Here is a 6949-nt window from a genome sequence, read left to right as displayed (position 1 = left end):
AGTTCAGACTCAAAACTTGTTGGTCATTTTCACCTGCTATACTAAAACTGGCAAATATATTCCTTTATCATTAGCCCTTGAGTTTAGAGTAAAGACTTGTTTCTGTTGTGTTCTCAATAACGTTTATAACTATTTATAAACCTTACTCTCAGGGTCACAACCTTTAGAACACCCACCTCACTCGCAGTTTGATCAATTCATTGCCCAGTATCAGCTTTCAAGCAGCATTACAAAGTTGTTTTGCTTTTTTGTCCCAATTCGTACTCCTAATGAGGTTAATGTCAAGTTACTTTAAACTGCTGGACTGTCTTTATCTACGTTCCAGAGCTCCCTAAAAGAGTACAAATCACTATATATGTCCTCCCACAGGAAATCTTACCCCTGCATTTCATTAACCTATTGTAACTCTAAACTACAGTTCTGTCAGTAACTGCAAGTCAGAGCTCCGGCAAAGAGTATAAATCATTACATGTGTCCACCCACAGGTTAACTCTTGCTTGAGAATCCCATCAACCTGTATTATCATATTACAGCTCTCCCATTGACAACAACATGTCTTGTGTTCCCCATGGCCACAATGCCCTGAATACCTTAACTGTGTCAGTATTGTTACCCACCCCACAATGAAGAAAGAAAAAAAAATTACTATAAGAAAGTCTTTGGGTACAATCCACCCAGTTGCCGGGAATCAGAAGAAATAGTATTTCCCACTATAAAAAGTGTCCGGGTATGATCCACCCAGTTGCCGGGGACAGGGTACCAAATATGTTGCCGGGGAAAGGGTTAATACGGTAGTAAATTCTGATTCAGCGTCCTTCCGCATATTCACTAGAAGCTACTTGAAGCTTCTGTTTATTCTGCTTACCAGAAGTGTTATTGCAAAGATTTGTTAGATAGCTATAAGAGAAACTTAAACCTCAAGACTCCTAATTGCTCTTAAAAGTTGAACCACTGTTGAAGAAGTTGTATTGTGCCCAGAGGCGTTGCGACCCTTCCCGGCGCCCGGGGACAAACTTTCAATTTGGCGCCGCCCCCCCCCCCCCTGAGGAGCAAATTTTTAATTCACACCCCCCTCAAACTTTCGATTTGCACCCCCCCCCCCAAACTTTTGATTTGCACACCCCCCCCCTCAAACTGTTTATAAGGCTGAAATGCAGCTAAAATGACATTTTAATTTGTTTTTCCAACCCATTTTGGCGCCCCCTAAGGTCGGCGCCCGGGGACATATGTACCCCCCATCGTTACGCCTCTGATCGTGCCATGATGATATAATTTCCAATGTATCAACAGTTGCTTTTTGAAGTTGTACACAAACGTAGACGGACTCTTGACGTTCAATCCATCTTGTTGTGCACAACCGTATTAGTCGAGATGCTGATGCTTTAGGTGTTACTTTCTCTATTGAATTTGCAAGCAAGAATTGTCGTTTTTGGTGTTTTAAAAAAGTTGTAGTTCTATGTGCTATTAAGGATTCCCATACAGTTTCTCACAGCTGGTAGTTCGTAGGCAAAAAAAATTGCTAGATTTAGACTGAGATGCGCAATGCACGTAAATCGCCAAATGAAATTTCTCAGTAACATATTGTTGCGCCCCATGTTGTCGACCACTCACTGCATCATATCCTTGACCAATCATAAAATCAGCGTCTGTGTAAATTTGCTAGAGTGTCCATTAAACATGTGCATGTCCTATGCTTGTTAGATCAGTTACACCTAAAAAATTGTAGGAAATCCTCCCTTATTTTCTGTATGTCTTTATCATAGTAACGAACACAACGAAAATTGCTCCATACCAACTACATCACTAGTTTTCAGCGGCTATGACAGAAAACAATTTGACAGGGGTAATTTTCGTGACAATCTTTTGAACAATTAATTTATTGCACACATTTATCACTTCGTTCTGAACTATCGGAATCTCGACGTTTTACACCTCACTGATACGGAAAAACATAATTTTGCAATCTTGTCCGTATGTCTGTGTGTGTGTGTGTCTTTCTGCCTGTCTGTCTGTCTGTATGTAAACACGATAACTTGAGTATCGTTACAGCTAGGTTGATGAAATTTCATATATAAGTATTTTATCAAAATCGCAGATCCGTATCAACTTTTGAGCGATTTCCGATAACCGGAAGTGGTACTTTTTCTACTTTGAATTTTTCAAAAGCCTATAACTTGAGTACTATTTCAGATAGATAAAAGAAATTTCACATGTAAGTAAAAGATCTAATTCTCTACCTTCTATCAAATTTTGAGTAATTTCCGTTGACCGGAAGTACTAATTTACGCTATTTCCGATTTTTCAAAAATGCATGTAAATTTATAAAGTACTAATAATATTGCGCACTATTATACACATCTTTATTCGGCGTTCGCTTGGTGCGCAATTCTTTTTTTATGAGTTTCTATTCCATTTTTAAAAGTTTAAGTATTTAAAATGGATTAAAAATCATAACTATATCCCAAGTTACCATCCCCTGTTGTTTTATATAAGAATATTCGAGAAAGTTTAGGGGAGATCACTCCCGGTTTATTTAATATTGTTCTAGATGATGTTTAAGTGTTTTGTCCCCTCCCATGGCTCTGTATCTCAAAAGAGCTCGAAAATTTCCATCATTTTTATCAGGATCCTCCAACTGAAATTTTCAAAATTTTCGCAAAAAATTATAGATCTAGTTTCTATTATGGGCGCTAATCTTAAACGATTTTGTAGAGTTTGTTGACTTGATGATAAGTTCAAGAAGGATGTCAATAGGTTCAATTTTTTTCTCCATCACCGATTAACGATTTTGGCAAAGTATTATTGCTCTTTTATCATACTTACATTGCTGGTGCTCATTAAACTTGTCTGTTGCATTTTTCCAGTTTGAAAATTGAATTTTCGATAGCTTAACCCAAAGGCTGATTACCCACACTACCAGAATTCTAACTAATCAAAACAAAATATTTGCAATATTCAATATTTTCAAACAAATGTTAGACCTATAACCTATGCACCCCCCCCCCCCCTCAAGATTTTGATTTGCACCCCTCCCTCAAACTTTCGATTTGCACCCCCACCCCTCGAGATTTCAATTTGCACCCCCCCTCAAACTTTCGATTTGCACCCCCCGTTCGAGATTTCCATTTGCATCCCCCCTTAAACTTTCGATTTGCACCCCCCTCAACCTTTCAATTTATTTTTCCAAACCATTTTGGCGCCCCCTGAGGTCGGCGCCCGGGGACATATGTCCCCCCCCCCCCTCGCTACGCTACTGCCTATGATGACAGAAACCCTTGCGGGAGTGTATTTTAAAGTTTCCCACATTTTCATTGCGATAGCACGAAGGGTGTAGTAATGCATAAAAGACAGACACATAATCACATGTACAGCTGTATGTGCCCAGCACACGCTGAGAAAACCCTTCTGATTTAATAAGGGACATCCATAAATGACGTCATGTTTTTTTGACGACTTACAAAAGGCCAGACCCTCACCCTTACATGATGTCATTTATTAATTGATCTGAGAAAGGAACTTAAAGGGAAAATAAAGCCGATGTGCTCTTCTATCCGAAATTGGGATGGTCTCAACCAGAGGCGTAGCGACCCTTCCCGGCGCCCGGGGACAAACTTTCAATTTGCACCCCACCTCGAACTTTTGATTTCCAGCCCACCTCGAACTTTTGATTTGCACACCCCCCCCCCCCTCAAACTTTCAATTTGTATCTCCAACCCATTTTGGCGCCCCCTAAGGTCGGCGCCCGGGGACATATGTCCCCCCCCCCCCCCCGCTACGCCTCTGGTCTCAACTACTTTTCCTAAGTAACACTAAGTTAAACGCTGAAGGGCAGATGAGGCTCGTTAGCTGGGGACAGCCACTCTTCTATGAGAGACAACTCCAAAATCAAACAACTCTTGGTTGGACAAAGGCTATGGAAGCAAATCCAAAAAGAAAAGCATGCTGAAATCAGAGTCAATGTCATGCGCATAAGCAGTTGAACCATATACTAAATTGTGTTGGGGGGGGGGGGGGGGGGGATCCCTTTCAACACTACAATTAAGAACGAAGAAGAAGAAAGAAGACCTCGTTGGAAATTTTGTTAACATACTAGGCTTGCCAGATACCTTTTCCGAAAATACTGGACACCTTTCCATCCTTCCATTCTCAGGTATGCCGCAAAGCCGAAGAAGGGGGGGGGGGGGGGGTAACAGAGTATTATTCATATACTTGTCCAGTATTTATATTTATTTTATCCTGGACAGTCTGCTCAAATACTGGACTGTCCAGTTCAAAACTGGACAACTGGCAACCCTAAACATACAGAAAGTTTAGTTATAAAAACAATAACAATAAAAAATTGACATACACGTTAGCCATTTTATTTTATAACATTTTAATGATACAATTTCTAATGATTCACTACAATATAATTTACATTTCAATGGGTTTTTTTAATAGTAAAGAATACAAAATTAAATAACAACTAACCAAAAATAACATTATGTTTAAACTAACATCCAGAAATGTAACAGTTGCAGCCTTAGTCATTCTTTTATTCAAATTTATAATTTTTATGTTGTTTTTTTAAAATAAATGTTTAATCTCTAAATGTGTTAATCTCTAAATTCTATACCTATATGAATATCTGAAGAAAATTATTTTTAACACATTGCATAAAGAGAGGTCTGAGATTTAGCAGATATTTGAGAAGAAGTGTAGAAAGATAAAATCTACATATAACATGTAACAAATGCATTTAATTTTATAAAATAAAAAACATTCATCTAGCAAAAGTTAGGAAATAACCATACGTCTTAACAATGATTGGGACTAACTTGAAACTTGAGGCTAATTCCATAAGACATGTAAATAGGGGGAGGGGGAGGAAGGGTTCCTAAATGGGATGAATAAAATAATGTCAAACAATGAAAGTAAAAGTTTAATTTTCACAGCATAAGTTTACATAGAAAGTAAATTGCATCATTTTACTGATCACAACAGATACAAGTTAAATTTAGTCAATCAAGTAAATGGAACAATAATGGGCACCTTGTTTATACACCTTTATGCTATTGATTGTAAAATTTTAACAGGATCTGCACACTATAAAGAACTTGGTTCCTAGTAGAAATTTAACTTATCCAGGTACTAAATTACCATTTTAAATTCAATCTCAATTTAATTTACAATTATATCTGCATTAGTGATGACAATAAATACATCTCAAGGACAAATATTAGAAAAAAATTGAATTTTTTCATGGCAGCCAGTTTTTAGTTTGAGTTATACATTGCGGCCAGTATAATCTGATCATATGATTTAAGATTTTATACTTCTCAATATAATGATTAAGGTCATTTCGCAAATGATGAAAACGTTTTTACAAAAAAAAAATGTCTGCTCAGAAGTTTTGATGTCTATGTACTGGTCTAATGGAGGTAGTATTAACTGTCAACCTGATATTCTGTCATGTTGCTGTATGTCTGACTGAGCTGTTTGTGAGTAGTGTAAATGTGTAAAGTTATAAATGTGAATTGTGTTACAGTGCTTATATTGTAAACATCTAGTAAATGCAAATAAATGCACTGTACTCGAACTTTGTGTTTTATTTTAGTTAGCTTCTGTTATTGTTAATGTGTAATTGGTTTCATCAGAATTGGTAAACTCCCATGTCCCAATGAATGTGAATTGTCAATTTTATATAATTTGAAAAGAACAGGCAAATTAACTGTGTGACCTGAACAAAACCATGCTGGTATAAAAAGAAAACCCTGGGTCCCTAAAGTTATAGCTTACTTCTTCTATCATACACATTTACAGATAACACCCATAAAAAGTAGGCTACATAAAGAAAAAAATTGTACACATGCAGCTGACATAATAGAATGCTATTTCCTTTTACAGTCAGAATATAATTTCTTTTAAGAGTATGTATAATAATTGACATAGTATACTCTTTGACAAAAGAACCTTTTCATAATACAAATATTAAAATTAATAAACTATGGCCCACTATTGGATGACCTCTAGTTAAAGTTACGTGAAGGAAAAAATTATAACAAGATATTCAATAATAATAATTTGCTCTAGAATTATGTTATTTTTGTTAAAAAATTACATTAACTTTATTTTAAGTCATGATGAATTGCCTGGCTTACCTCAAGAATGAATTGTTTATGAGTATTAAAATTAGATATTTGAGAAAAACTTTTGTGTTAAATATAACATTCATGTGACTTCTCTCCTGACTGAATTTTCTAATGTGCATTTAGACTAAGACTTTGAGAAAATCTTTTGTGACATATACCAGATTCATGAAGCTTCTCTCCTAAATTAACTTTTACATGTGTTCTTAAATAAGATATTTAAGAAAATCTTTTACGTCTAAGTCCAACAACACAAACATATGGCTTATAACCTGTATGAACACTTATAGGACATAATAAATAATTCATCTATATTAAGAAAACTTTTTGTGACAAATATCACATTCAAATGATTATGTGGATTGTCTCCTGTATGAGCTTCTTTATGTATAGTTAAATAAAAACTGTGAGTAAACCTTTCTTGGCAAACATCATGTTCATGTAGTTTAGATCTTGTATGAAGTTTATTATATGAAGTTAAACTACTATTCTGAGTAAATTATTTAGGACAAACATTACATTCATGTGGATTTTTTCCCAAATGAACAAAATTATGTTTTTATAAATCACACTTCCCAGCAAACCTTTTATGAAAAACATCACATTTACAAGGCTTACCTCCAGAATGAACATTTTTTTTTGTCATAATAGACCCTTTTTCTTCGCAAAGTTTTTGCGACAACCATCACATTTATGTGCCTTTTCTCCTGAATGACTGTTTTTATCCAGAAAAGTGTTCCCACAATTTTTTGACCAGAAAATATACTGCTATTCCAAGAAATTCCCAACTATTTCAAGTATAAATTCCCTGATATTCAAAG

This window comes from Physella acuta, unplaced genomic scaffold (assembly GCF_028476545.2).
Source record: "Physella acuta isolate Inbredline_101_S28 unplaced genomic scaffold, ASM2847654v3 ptg000087l, whole genome shotgun sequence".
Taxonomy (NCBI): Eukaryota; Metazoa; Mollusca; class Gastropoda; family Physidae; genus Physella; species Physella acuta.
The sequence above is the reverse complement of the archived record's forward strand: the minus strand, read 5'-3'. Positions refer to the sequence as shown.